Source organism: Procambarus clarkii, chromosome 67, assembly GCF_040958095.1.
Source record: "Procambarus clarkii isolate CNS0578487 chromosome 67, FALCON_Pclarkii_2.0, whole genome shotgun sequence".
Lineage (NCBI taxonomy): Eukaryota > Metazoa > Arthropoda > Malacostraca > Decapoda > Cambaridae > Procambarus > Procambarus clarkii.
In genome coordinates, this window is record NC_091216.1 from 30699016 (window position 1) to 30714580 (window position 15565).

At 45.1% G+C, this 15565-nt stretch overlaps 1 protein-coding gene across 4 annotated transcripts in view; it reads right to left on the bottom strand.

Annotated features, from left to right (window-relative positions):
- The window catches only part of LOC123767590 (aquaporin-7), an 83237-nt gene that overhangs the window by 22503 nt on the left and 45169 nt on the right, over window positions 1-15565 (bottom strand). The gene's annotated exons all lie outside the window — the stretch shown is intronic.

The window sequence follows — 15565 nt, forward strand, 5'->3', positions numbered from 1 at the left end:
GGCTTCTAGGAACTCTGGTGCTGGTTCTGGTTCTGAATCTGATTCTGATTCCACTTGCTGACTTTTTAACTGATATTTGACTGGTTATATATATATATATATATATATATATATATATATATATATATATATATATATATATATATATATATATATATATATATATATGTAATCTTAGTATACTTTTGTCCTTTGTGTCGTGTGTATTCCTGAGGATGTCACGTTGTTAACGAAATATCAAAATAGAATGTAAAGACTTTATTTTCTTAGTCTAATTTCTTACTTTCTAATTTCTTAGTCTAATTAGTCTTACTTTCTTACTTTAATTCTTCACCATCTAGAGTCTAGATGGTGGAAGGTATTTACGCAGTGGAAAATATCTATAAGAAAAATTAACATTTATAATAACGCTGTTGTATTTAATACTTCTTGTATTACAGAACCTCCCCATATATAGATGTAAACTTATATTATAAGTAGGCTACGCTAAACATACAATTGTGATTTAGATCAGATTTCAACACTGTTCCTGTGATCACAAAACCATGGGACTCAGAGGTTAGTCAATATGAATTTCCAGCTACTCTCTCTCCCTATCATCCTTCTTATTGCATTTCCCTACCTTCCTTTACCTCCCATATATCCCTTTTCCTTCGTTCCCCCGTCTCTTTTTCCCTCACTTTCCCCTCAGATATCTCCTTCCCTCCCTCCATTATTTACTCCCCCCCCCCTCCCTTCCTCTCTTCTTCATCACTCCCTGTTCCCAAATTGTCAACATCCGCACTGGCCAATTACATCAATTATATCGTTCAATCAAGCTGTTGTTGCGCGTTAAACAATGCCTCAGTACAGAGCTCCAGCGACGGAGTCACCTTCTTAATATGGCGCAGTTGTCTTCGTCACAATAATTCCCGACCTTAACAACAGAGCGGACGAGTGTGAATTAGATATTCTGTCGACTGCTAAATTATACCTTTTTTCTGAAATATAAGAATTACGTTGGGAAAGTTTCTTCATTGTATGAATTCTGAGTGTATATAGTTTATACAGTATTGTATGATGTATGAATTATTATACGAGAAGCTGTTGATCCTTGCACCAGACGGTCCAAGGGCCGCAGACTCGCCTTTCTTCCGTTAATCTCACCACCGGACACCCAAACATTATTGGTTTTCAGACCTGCTCCATGTGTAGGGAAACAGTGACAGATGTATGTGGTTAGGCTACGCCAGGTTGCCTTGTTTGGTTTAGTGTATGCTATATTAATTATATTACACTTATAATTCAAGTACTGTAGTAACGCATCTTTGAGCGCGCGTTTTCTTTCAGTGTTCACACAAAAGAAAACGTGAATTGATATATATATAAATTACACAGCGGGGGACCCGCATAACGGGGGATACTCTCACAGACCGCTGAGAATATAATAAACTATTTCAATTAGAATGCGTATACGGCATAGAGAGTTGCGTATACGGCATAGAGAGTTGCGTATACGGCATAGAGAGTTGCGTATACGGCATAGAGAGTTGCGTATACGGCATAGAGAGTTGCGTATACGGCATAGAGAGTTGCGTATACGGCATAGAGAGTTGCGTATACGGCATAGAGAGTTGCGTATACGGCATAGAGAGTTGAGCAACATGTTTGTGAAGATACAGGACAGTTTCTCACAATGTGAGTCTGTCTATTTAATTGTATGCCCTTAAAAATAAGGCTGTTAATTTAGAGAACAGATCACCGGGTAAATAATGGCTCTGAGATTGTTATTTATTTATTTATATACAAGAAGGTACATTGGATTTTGAGAGTACATAACATTTGTGTTCTTACATTCTTGCAAAGCCACTAAACACGCATAGCGTTTCGATGGAGTGTTTCAAGCGTCGGTTAGACATAGATATATAGGAGTGGGTTTGCAGTAATATAAATAGGAACTGTCTCGCATGGGCCAAACGGTCTTCTGCAATTTCCTCTATTCCTATGTTTTTGTGTATACATGGAGGGAGGGAATTATTAGGGGAAAGCGCCAGCCATTACTACTATATAGCATTAGGAAGGGGTTAGGATAAGGGGTTAGGATAAGGATTTGGGATGGGACGGGGGGAAGAAATAGTACCCAACCACTTGGACGGTCGGGGATTGAACGCCAACCTGCATGAAGCGAGACCGCCGCTCTACCGTCCAGCCCAAGTGGTTGGGTTTGTATGAATGGAGCTCAACAACAGCAACCCCCAGAATGTACCCTGGAAAAAGTTATGAACATCACATATCCATCTTATAACATACAACTCTGAACATATTCCAAGCTTTCTATAATGCTTTTTAGACTCACGAGGGAAACAAGAACAAATGTGGCAATATAACCGGTGTTGGCTTCATAGTTGTCATGTAGTGTGTAAAGGAGTGTTGAAGACGCGACCAAGTGTTGTAGAGGTGTTACGCGACCAAGTGTTGTAGAGGTGTTACGTGACCAAGTGTTGTAGAGGTGTTACGTGACCAAGTGTTGTAGAGGTGTTACGTGACCAAGTGTTGTAGAGGTGTTACGTGACCAAGTGTTGTAGAGGTGTTACGTGACCAAGTGTTGTAGAGGTGTTACGTGACCAAGTGTTGTAGAGGTGTTACGTGACCAAGTGTTGTAGAGGTGTTACGTGACCAAGTGTTGTAGAGGTGTTACGTGACCAAGTGTTGTAGAGGTGTTACGCGACCAAGTGTTGTAGAGGTGTTACGTGACCAAGTGTTGTAGAGGTGTTACGCAACCAAGTGTTGTAGAGGTGTTACGCAACCAAGTGTTGTAGAGGTGTTACACGACCAAGTGTTGTAGAAGTGTTACGCGACCAAGTGTTGTAGAGGTGTTACGCGACCAAGTGTTGTAGAGGTGTTACGCGACCAAGTGTTGTAGAGGTGTAACGCGACCAAGTGTATCAGTGTAACACACACAACAGTTTATACAAATTACTCCAGGTCGTGAGTTAAGGAAATTTAAAGACCATCTTGGCCTTCTCAATCACTATTGGAGTAATTGTTTAAGTTGTTGTTAATATCATGGTAATAAAATAATAATAATAATAATATTCATAATGAAGTATCAGTGTTCCTACTTCTGTATACATATTTGTCAAGTAGACATTTTTTTTTTTTTTTTTTTTTTTTTAGACATGAGGGGAGGGAGATAAGTAGGGGGAAGGGGGGTGTAGGGAGGGCGGTAGGGGGGTGAAGGGACGGCGGTAGGGGGGTGTAGGGAGGGAGGTAGGGGGGGGAGGAAAGAGAAAGGTTTTGAACAAAAACGACCAAATGAAACCCGAGCGCCAAGTAAAGCAACTCGTAATAATTCAAAAAAATTTGTCTTCGACAACGTTTTCTCTGGTCTATTATGACAGCGTGTGGCGTGATGTCTGCTACCAAACAATTACATCTTATACTGCACACTCTCCTTGAGACCCACAGTGAGCCACGAGACCCACAGTGAGCCTCGAGACCCACAGAGAGCCACAGAGAGCCACAACAGCAACAAGGAAGCACAAAATAATGATTAAGAAGTGCCGGAGCCAGAGAGGTCGACACAAGGAACCACCGCTGGAAACTCCTGCCTCGCGCACACAGACACGCTGAAGCCATTTGTTGAGGTTTTTTGTATTTGTATTTATTGACCACAGACTTGACCATTCATATATACAATACTAACCAGCATATATACAATTTCTTGTGTCCTCCATGGACAGGGGTTGGGAGCTATTCTACTACATAGTGTAGTAGTTAATGAGTACTCCACAGGTGATTGAAGTACTTTCACAGGTGTGGAGAGAGGTTGGCGTGGGAGAGGGGGGGGGGAGATGGCACTCAGCACACAAGTGAGTGACTTCCGTAAGCTGGAGACCTTGGAGCTTAACAGCCTGGAGGGTCGCATCTTAATGGTTCTGTAAGTGACGATAATTAAGTATTTTTTCCCCCCTTAAGCAAATGACTTTCTCAGTTAAAAAGTTGATGTTGTGAGCGCCGGTGACGACGTGGAGCGTCCTTCATGTTGACAGTTGATCATTACCACTCAACAGTTCGTCACACGTCACTCACCTCTCGTCACAACGTTACGGCGTCTGATACTTTGTGGGATACCAGCGTGCATAACATGATGGAAATATGAAAATGTATATACCTGGTTGATGGGGTTCTGGGAGTTCTACTCCCCAAGCCCGGCCCGAGGCCAGGTTTGACTTGTGAGAGTTTGGTCCACTAGGCTGTTGCTTGGAGCGGCCCACAGGCCCACATACCCATAACAGCCCGGTTGGTCCGGGCTGTGATGGGCACACATATCTTACGATCTGTGTGCGTGTCAGTATTATCACTTATATGTACACTTATCAACACAATTTATACACAAGTCCTGCGTTTGAGGAAGGTCTGGGCTGTTCTCTAACTAGCATGTCCTAAACCTTTTTCCTGAACAGCCAGTTAGAAAGGCGCTATATCGTTTATTGTTGACTGTTAGTAAAGAGGACTGTTGTAAATGACTGGGTCGGCGCCAGTGGGTAGTACAACACTCCCTACGGCCCCATAATGGACCGTGTCGCCAGCTTGGTAGATGGAGGAGAGGAGTGTTAGGGGACACGGGTGGCCGGGCCCAGCAGTGTTGTGCTATTCTCACCTTATTACAACGCTCCAGTAACGCTTAAAATACGTTATGGAGACGTTGTGCTGTTGATATATATATATGCTCGAGCAGCGTAGAATCAGACGTTATCAACGTTGATTCAGCTTAGGATCAACGTACAGTCAACGCTACAAACGTTGATTCAACGTTAGATATCACGTAGTTTTACCCAGGTCAGATGAGAGGTGTCAGTACCAGCTCCAGAGGTCCACTCGTAGTGTTAGAGCCGATGTTCTCACATACATAGGAAGTTATCAAGCTTATTTCTGTACTCTTATGTTATTTTGCCAGCAGTTACAGTGTGGCTCACGAGAGTGTGTATCTGGAGATCAGGAGACGCGGGGTCAAGTTTAGCAGTGACGCCGTGGAGAAGGTTACTAGGAGAGGTCTCCATAGCCTCCTAGCAGGCAAAACAATCTTGAGTAACGTTGGATCGACGTTGAATCTACGTCGTGTGTCCACCATGTGCCGACTTGGGACGTAGTTGTTGACGTGTGAGAGTAGTGTGGTTGTTGACAAGGTCACGGAGCCGACCTTGACAACCCGGCCTCCCACTCATCAAGTACACACTGTTCACTAGACGACTTAACTACGCTTGATGCTATTTGTAAGCTGGCGCCATGCAGTCCTTGTATGCTTAATAGTGTTGTTTACTGCTCCATTGAGATGTATCTGACCTTCTTCATCTGCCACGACCCTCATGACGTCACATACGACTCTTTAATGTTAGCATTGGACATAGAAAACGGGATGTCATCGACCCAACCTTGTCCCTGTACTGGTCCACTGTTGGCACTGGCACATTGTCACTGTGCTGGTCCACTGTTGGCACTGGCACATTGTCCCTGTACTGGTCCACTGTTGGCACTGGCACATTGTCCCTGTACTGGTCCACTGTTGGCACTGGCACATTGTCCCTGTACTGGTCCACTGTTGGCACTGGCACATTGTCCCTGTACTGGTCCACTGTTGGCACTGGCACATTGTCCCTGTACTGGTCCACTGTTGGCACTGGCACATTGTCCCTGTACTGGTCCACTGTTGGCACTGGCACATTGTCCCTGTACTGGTCCACTGTTGGCACTGGCACATTGTCCCTGTACTGGTCCACTGTTGGCACTGGGGACACGCGTGCCAACAGTGGACCATTGACCAGAGACCAGAGATGACTCCAACAAGTTAGGACCTACTCCACAAGACCTTAGACGGGTAGTAAAAGTCTGCGCTATTTCTGTCCTTCTGGGATGTGTTTTATTGTCTCCTTTTGAGATTTATTTGACTATTCTTTTGGGATTTTTTTTACTGCCAATAAACATATTTAAAATTGAACACAAGACCTACACAAGATTCACCAATAATGATGTTACTGGGATTACTGGTCGTATGTTACACATTATTCTACACATGAGCCTCCATGTGATCCCACCTACCACCTCGTCGTCCCGCTGCCAGTACTAATACATTAAAACATTGATTGTAACCATGATATATATGTGCTTCAGCCTACAGTTTAGACCTATTGTCTTGTGTATGACCCTCTGTCCTGCGTGACAGTGAATACCAGCATTATCCTCACTTTAATAAGACTATCAAAATCCTCAGATTAGGCAAAATTGTAATTAATTTTGTCAATAAAGATGTTAATAATAATAATACTAATGAACCCACTCAGCACCTCACTGTAAGGAAACATTCACCTTAGCGCCCAGCAATAAAGTCTTCCTCCAGTACAACATACCGACACGTGGAACACAACAGCCAGACCAACAACATGATTTTTATTATTATTAACATCTTTATTGACAAAATTTAATCACAATTTTGCCTAATCTGAGGATTTCAATTAAGTCTTATTAAAGTGAGGATAATGTTGGTATTCACTGTCACACAGGACAGAGGGTCATACATAAGACAATAGGTCTAAACTGTAGGCTGAAGCACATATATAATATGGTTACAGTCAATGTTTTAATGTACGAATATTCAAAATCAACTTTCTATTGTGCACTGCCACACAAGGACAGGGACGGGTTCATAAGAGATGTAACTCAAAAATAATAAAATTGTTCTTCGTTCGTTAAAATGGACAAGCAAACTTAGGATAAATTGTTAGGATGTCGTCCAGTACATCAGATTCAATGAAATAGTTACATACTTGGTGGTACAATAGGCCAGGTCTAAAATCTTTTACGGTTTCACATTGAACAACACGAGGCAACACTGGTGGCCTCTGGTGGCGCGGGGCCTCGGCCGGCTGCCCACCCCGGGCTCAGGTCTAGTGTGGCCGCAACCCGATCTCGCACTTGCTTTCGGTCAATATTGGTTTATTTAATAAGTGCATATGTGACATACTAATTGATTGTGAATATTTTAGTTTACCTTGAAAAGCTTCATAGAAAACACCGACCTCACCTAACCTTCTTAGTATGTCACGATAAGCATCTTATTGCTTCTTATTTACAATTATTACTTAACCTATCAACGGTATAGGTTAAGTAATAATTGTAATTAACAAGCAATAAGATGCTTATCTTAACATACTAAGAAGGTTAGGTGAGGTCGGTGTTTTCTATGAAGCTTTTCAAGGTAAACTAAAATATTCACAATCAATTAGTATGTCACATATGCACTTATTAAATAGGCCAATATTGACCGTAAGCAAGTGCGAGAACAGGTTGCAACAGACACAGCCTTCTGCTTTATCTAAGGAAATTCCGGGTTGCTTACTGATGCCTCGCTCCGTGGCGCTTAGCTCAAGGCTCAGAGGATGTGGCTCAGGAAGGCAGGATTGAGGCGATGGTTGGAAACAGTGTAATATGTCAGGGTCAGCAGGGAGGAATGTTGAGAGTTGCTGCTCGGACACCTGCGTCCGGGGTCACTATGGAATGTTTCTCGTATCCTACACGTGTTGAAGGGGAAGGGAACTATCAGGGGGTAGTGCCAAGCCATTAGCACTATATAGCCCTTAGAAGGGGTCAAGATAAGGATTTGGGATGGGGCGGGGGGAAGGAATGGTGCCCAGTCACTTGGTTGGTCGGGGATTGAACGCCGACCTGCATGAAGCGAGACGGTTGCTCTACCGTCCAGCCCAAGTGGTTGGGCCTACAGGTGTTGAGTGTCAGTGTGTTATATTGTTTACCATACTTAACAAAGGGGTAAATATAAAAATGTTGTGGATTCCTTTTCACACTAGTCTGCAGGAACATGATAAAGTTGACGCCCTTGCTTAGGCTACAGTAAATAAAGACAGTATTGAACGGAATCTTGAGTTATCAAATAGGTCCCTTAAAAGTGTCATAAGACGAGAAATCCTGGATTAATTTGAAGAAAATAGAACAGTGCAAACTGGAACTAGCAGGTCCAGTGTTTATCATAATGAAATGTGTGAAATAAAACATGTGTACGGGATATACTTAGGAAGTAAACATGAGTCCGGGATTCCTGTCCAAGAGGAAACGTTTGGATAGGTTTTCTTGCACCCGATACCTCTGTTTCCCCTAGCGGTATGGGTTCCTGGGAGTTAGGCAACCGTTATGGGTTCCATCCTGTGGAAGGGAAGTTGGTGGCCTTGGGGGTCCTCGATAAGCCTAACAGGCTTCCTGTTCCCGACAATGGGAAGCTGTAATGAGTCAACGCCGGCACCTTGTTTGTCTTCCCTTGTCGTGACGACCACTGTCCATTCATTGTGAGATGCCTGTCTGTCCTGTCAGGATAACATCTCCATCCTTCTTTACGACAGACACGAAGAACTATTCTCACACAACACCAGACGTCAGGTAATATCACCCAACACCAGACGTCAGGTAATATCACCCAACACCAGACGTCAGGTAATATCACCCAACACCAGACGTCTGGTAATATCACCCAACACCAGACGTCAGGTAATATCACCCAACACCAGACGTCAGGTAATATCACACAACACCAGACGTCTGGTAATATCACCCAACACCAGACGTCAGGTAATATCACCCAACACCAGACGTCTGGTAATATCACCCAACACCAGACGTCTGGTAGTATCACACAACACCAGACGTTAGGTAATATCACCCTTGTGCCATGTCCCCACAACACAAGACCAGAAAGTGCCGGGTTTTGTCACATAAGTCATATTTAAGGCAGGTTTGGATACAAAGCGACTCAGTGAATTGAGGGGAATTGTTGCATCGTCTGCCTGGTGACCACCCCTGGTGTGGCGGGGCCCACGCCTGGTACACCTCTGCAACAGACACTCCCAGTCTCCCTCCTCTACTGCCACACTCTACCATCTTTTATACCTTATCATCTTTATTATTATTATTATTATTATTATTATTATTATTATTGCTGCTCAAAGAAATCACATTAACGTGGTGTATAAATGACAAAAATCAGTTGAAGCCATGAGGAGGATTCGAAGCTGCTCTCTGGGTACTGTGAAGCACACGCCATAAACCACTGGACAGCGCATTTGGGGCTACTCAGGACGCTGGTTCGATCCCCGTCCTGTTCCAAAGATTTGCTCCTGTCTGAAATGACATGAGGAGTTATAAATGTTAGCGATACAGGAGAACTTTTGGATAACCACCAGAAACGTTTAATGGATCGAACTGACGACTCTGGCCTCAGACACGAACTACCCAACCACCAGCGTCGAGGGCTTTGAAGCTCATCATAGTGATTGGGGTTTCGGTTAGCTTTGAGATTACCCTACACACACACACACACACACACACACACACACACACACACACACACACACACGTCTGTTTTCAAATGTAGATATGACAGAGCCCGATAGGCTCAGGAATCTGTACACCTGTTGATTGACGGTTGAGAGGCGGGACCAAAGAGCCAGAGCTCAACCCCCGCAAACACAACTAGGTGAGTACACACACACACACACACGTCAGGAAACGTTTGCTAGAAATTAATACACAATCTCATCACTGTACCATGCAAAATCTGGCCAGTGTGAGTACTAAGAGGAGAACTGAAGACCTTCATGACAGGATGAACAACCCAGCGGGTTTTCTTCCTATTGGGGAGTGTTGTACATTCTGCTATGGCGGTATGTTCCCTCACAAGATGAGTGGCGCTGCCCAATAAACTCGCCCCTCGGGGCAAAATTTAAAAAAAAAAACTGAAGACCTGCTGTGGGCACTCGGGACCATTTACCAGCTACTCTTGTGTGGTCGTCACCAGTCATCAGCGGCTCTCTGAAGCCTTCAGCAGCTCTCAGGAGAAACTGATAAGGTTCACTGACACCCAACAGTCAACGCCTTGACACATGGAAACGTTAGTTATAACACCGGCTTTCACCAGCGTCGATCTTGGCCGCCAGAAAAAACCGGTCGAACTTCATTCTGACCAGGAGTTTAAATTAGAATTAACATTGATAAAGGAAGGGCTGCTATGTATGAAGTAAGACCACTCCTTCCCACCCTCCCTCGCTCTCCCTGCCCCTTCCCCTCGCTCACCTCCACCTCTTACCCTTCACCACCTGAGCGTAGGAACTGTAGGTAGGAAAGTGTTGGTGGCGGTGTGGAGGCGTGTTGGGGTGAGGGAACTCCTCCAGCCTTATTATCAGAGGAAAGTTGTGTTGCGTCACTACTCAGCCCTGAGGTAATACTCCCCGTGGCCCTCAGTCAGCCCTGAGGTAATACTCCCCGTGGCCCTCAGTCAGCCCTGAGGTAATACTCCCCGTGGCCCTCAGTCAGCCCTGAGGTAATACTCCCCGTGGCCCTCAGTCAGCCCTGAGGTAATACTCCCCGTGGCCCTCAGTCAGCCCTGAGGTAATATTGCCCGTGGCCCTCAGTCAGCCCTGAGGTAATACTCCCCGTGGCCCTCAGTCAGCCCTGAGGTAATATTGCCCGTGGCCCTCAGTCAGCCCTGAGGTAATATTGCCCGTGGCCCTCAGTCAGCCCTGAGGTAATATTGCCCGTGGCCCTCAGTCAGCCCTGAGGTAATACTCCCCGTGGCCCTCAGTCAGCCCTGAGGTAATACTCCCCGTGGCCCTCAGTCAGCCCTGAGGTAATACTCCCCGTGGCCCTCAGTCAGCCCTGAGGTAATACTCCCCGTGGCCCTCAGTCAGCCCTGAGGTAATACTCCCCGTGGCCCTCAGTCAGCCCTGAGGTAATACTCCCCGTGGCCCTCAGTCAGCCCTGAGGTAATACTCCCCGTGGCCCTCAGTCAGCCCTGAGGTAATACTCCCCGTGGCCCTCAGTCAGCCCTGAGGTAATACTCCCCGTGGCCCTCAGTCAGCCCTGAGGTAATACTCCCCGTGGCCCTCAGTCAGCCCTGAGGTAATACTCCCCGTGGCCCTCAGTCAGCCCTGAGGTAATACTCCCCGTGGCCCTCAGTCAGCCCTGAGGTAATACTCCCCGTGGCCCTCAGTCAGCCCTGAGGTAATACTCCCCGTGGCCCTCAGTCAGCCCTGAGGTAATACTCTCCGTGGCCCTCAGCCCTGAGGTAATACTCCCCGTGGCCCTCAGTCAGCCCTGAGGTAATACTCTCCGTGGCCCTCAGCGCGAACATCAGGGAGCCCAAGAGCTAAGAGCTGGATCCAGCAGCCCAAACACTAAAGACAACAGCCTGTTTTCGCTTCACTTAATGATCCTTCAGTAGACACCTTGTGTTGCTTAGGTAATCATTACACTCCCCTCACACACCTCACACGTGCCACGTACTCTTCCCCCCCCCCTCACATGGCCTGTTGACCCACAAGAGGAAGCGTCTATTTATATACAACCTCATTCATATGTCTAACCTACGCTCGAAACGCTCTAGCGGGCCTTTTTTTTTGTTACATTACCAGGTCCGTACTGCACCGGACCATTACCAGGTCCGTACTGCACCGGACCATTACTAGGTCCGTAAATTAATACCCTGACATTACCCCCTCCCCCCCTCCCCTATCCTCATGCTTCCCATCTCCCCATCCGATATTCCCCCATCATTTAGGAGACTGGGTTATACACGTAAGGCCTGAGCGGTCTCACTCCCGTGTGTATAATCACCAACAATTCACAACTGACTTTTGACTTTCCGGAATGGGGACAAAGGTAAAAAATCTTCCCCCCCCGTACTTCTTCCGTACTCTTCCCCCCCCCTCACATGGCCTGTTGACCCACAAGAGGAAGCGTCTATTTATATACAACCTCATTCATATGTCTAACCTACGCTCGAAACGCTCTAGCGGGCCTTTTTTTTTGTTACATTACCAGGTCCGTACTGCACCGGACCATTACCAGGTCCGTACTGCACCGGACCATTACTAGGTCCGTAAATTAATACCCTGACATTACCCCCTCCCCCCCTCCCCTATCCTCATGCTTCCCATCTCCCCATCCGATATTCCCCCATCATTTAGGAGACTGGGTTATACACGTAAGGCCTGAGCGGTCTCACTCCCGTGTGTATAATCACCAACAATTCACAACTGACTTTTGACTTTCCGGAATGGGGACAAAGGTAAAAAATCAATATACCTGACTCCTCCAAACATTCCTTCCAGGTTTCAACACCATCGGCTGAGAAATCAAGAAAAAACAACTGCCGTTTATATTATATATAGGAAGAGCCGTACTGGAAGAAGATATTGTGGGGCATATTATCTCATCTTCCTGGGCTGAAAATGTTATTTTCGGAAAGAAAAGTAATGTTTATACCTCGTTTTCTTTCTGTCAGAAATGTAGACGAGTTTTTGGCGCGCGAGTTTTGTAACGTGGACGAAAGTCTGGCTTGGGGTCAACTCCCGACCTGCTGTAGGAAACCATGACTAGTGAAAAGTAACTAAAAAGTGAAACACCCTTTGGCCCTGTTTGAAGATTTTACCCCCCCCCCCCCACTCCTTCCCCCAGTATCATACATAGGGTTTATGTAAGATAAACACACGACCGCTTGTAAGAGCAGCTACGGACCAGTTGGGCGTTATGTATCCCTCTGCTGTACTGTGTGACATAACAACGATGATGTTTAGAGAGTGTGGCAGTACTGGGGGTTGTTAGCACATGTGTAACAGCCCCATTGAGGCCAGAGCCGCCGCCCTCACTGGTCACGCAAGAGTAACAACAGATAACCTGTTCTGTACAGCGCCCCGGGCCGCTGTTTGTACACTCCACGTGTACACTACGCGTGTACACTCCGCGTGTACACTCCACGTGTACACTCCACGTGTACACTCCGAGTGTACACTCCACGTGTACACTCCACGTGTACACCCAACACACGTTATGGGGAGGGAATATAATGTGTGTGTGAGGATGTTTTGTGATTGGTGATCAGGAGAAGTACAGGGTGTATGTGTTTACTATTTGTAGTTTACTATTTGTGTCTGCAGATTCGAGCTCTTAGCTCCTTGACCCCGCCTTTCTAACAAGTATATTTGTCCTGTATGTATTACATATATTTCTCTCTCTCACACGCACACACACAAAGATCATCCCGTACATAACTGAGGCCAAGAGATAAGGCCACTCCCACATCAGGTCACATTACCCAAACATAAACACTTGTCTGCCAGAGATCTTACCCAGTTATCTATGTCTAAGGTCCTCCGTGTACTAAATACATCGTTAAACACTGGCATGTATAACATTGGATGAATTATACAATATTTTAATACATCAGTTGAGCGGCATATATGAGAGGAAAGGTCCATTCTATGTTCGGGGTCAGCCTGGCTGTTGTGGGCGGCTGAGGCCACCCACCTCTGTGTCTCCTCGCCGCCGCCCACCTTAAACAGAGTCAACAAGTTTTAACGTAACGTGTATTCAAAATAGGCATTTTCTGAAATGTAAATTCATATCATTTTATATCAGAATTGTGTATAATTTTGTTGTTGTTAAAGATTCGCTACTTTGAACAATACGTTCCAAGTAGCACGGGCTATGGTGAGCCCGTATATGTATAGTTAATCCGAGTTTAGGTTATGTTTGAAATTATATACATTTGCGTTTGGTGAAGAATATTAACAGAGGCGTGATTCGAACTCAGGAAGTCCACACCTCTATAAACACCTCACCCATATATTACAAATACAAACAATAACCAAGAGAACCTAAACACCTAACCTAACCTAATTTAGGTTAGGTGTTTTACTATAAACACTCTACACCAAATTCTGTTATACAATAATGTAATATTACTTCAGAAAATACAGAATTTGTCTACACTTTACGATAAACCTGATGATCGCGTCTGTGGGGTCGACCGCTGCTTGGACGAGCCCGGCCCGAGGATAAGTTAGTTTTTTTTATCCGATAACAAGGGATTTGGCGGCTGGAACAACGAGCATTTGGCCAATGTTTTGCTGGTGGGCTGCAGTAACCGGTTGCATGAAAACAGTCTGAGAAACAGGATGCAAAGTGCGTCTCAGTAACTGGATACAAGCAAACTGGGTCTCAGTAACCGGATACAAGCAAACTGCGTCTCAGTAACCGGATACAAGCAAACTGCGTCTCAGTAACCGGATACAAGCAAACTGGGTCTCAGTAACCGGATACAAGCAAACTGGGTCTCAGTAACCGGATACAAGCAAACTGCGTCTCAGTAACCGGATACAAGCAAACTGCGTCTTAGTAACCGGACGTAAGCCATCTACGTCTCAGTAGCCTCATACAAGCAAACTGTGTCTCAGTAACCGGATACAAGCAAACTGCGTCTCAGTAACCGGACGTAAGCCATCTACGTCTCAGTAGCCTCATACAAGCAAACTACATGTCGGTAAAGGGAGGTAAACAAACTGCGTCTCAGTAACCGGACACCAACAACCACGTCTCCGTACAAGGAGTCAAGCCGGGCTGCACATTTCCAGCGGCCGGGAACGACAGCTTTCATTATTAACATCTTTATTGATAACATTTAATTACAATTTTGCCTAGTCTGAGGATTTCAATTAAGTCTTATTAAAGTGAAGATAATGTTGGTATTCACTGTCACACAGGACAGAGGGTCATACACAACACAATAGGTCTAAACTGTAGGATGAAGCACATATATAATATCATGGTTACAATCAATGTTTTAATGTACGAATATGTAAAATCAATTTTCTATTGTGCACTGCCTTACAAGGGAAGGGATGGGTTCATAAGAGATGCAGCTTAAAAGTAATATAAATAAAATTGTTCTTCATTCTTTAAAATGGACAAGCAAGTTTTAGATAAATTGTTAGGATGTCGTCCAGTACACCAGATTCAATGAAATAGTTACACAGTTGGTGGTACAATAGCCCAGGAGGTCTAAAATCTTTTATGGTTTCACATTCAACAATACAGTGTTCTAGTGAATGTATTAAAGGTTTGTCACAGAGTTTGCAATCTGAATACAGTACTCTGGTAGTGGCTCAGCCTCACTAATCTGCCAGATGTGTCTATAGCCAAGGCGAATTCGCACAATGACTACATCACATTGCCTGGTCCGGTTACTGTGCTGACCGTACAACTACCTATTATTACAAAATTTGTCTTAGCTTTTAATACTGCAGCTTTCAGGTCTCTGGGCATGCGAGAGTGTCAAGAATGTACCACACATTCGCTGGTCTGTGTAGACCAGTCGCGATATAAGCTTAACGTGTATGTATACACTCTGGCTGCCTGTCCCCCCGACGCAATGAATTAATTATTACATAAAATACTTTAAAAATAAAATCTATGCTGTTAAATTACATAATGTTTAAGGCTTCAGTTGATGTGTAATAGTGTCCTGAGATGACCACCAGCACATACTTGGGGCCGAGAAGCTGTTTAGCAGAGATTAGATATGATAGTCGTGGCGATAGTCTGGTAAACGGGCGAAGTGCGGGCGTCTCCTCCCTTCTTCCGTCTCGCTCTTACGACAGTCCGGCCTCCTAACCTTTCCCAGCGTCAAGAAAATGGCGTGCTAAAGTGCCCTTATTCTTATACCAGAGGACCCAAAATAGAAAACCGG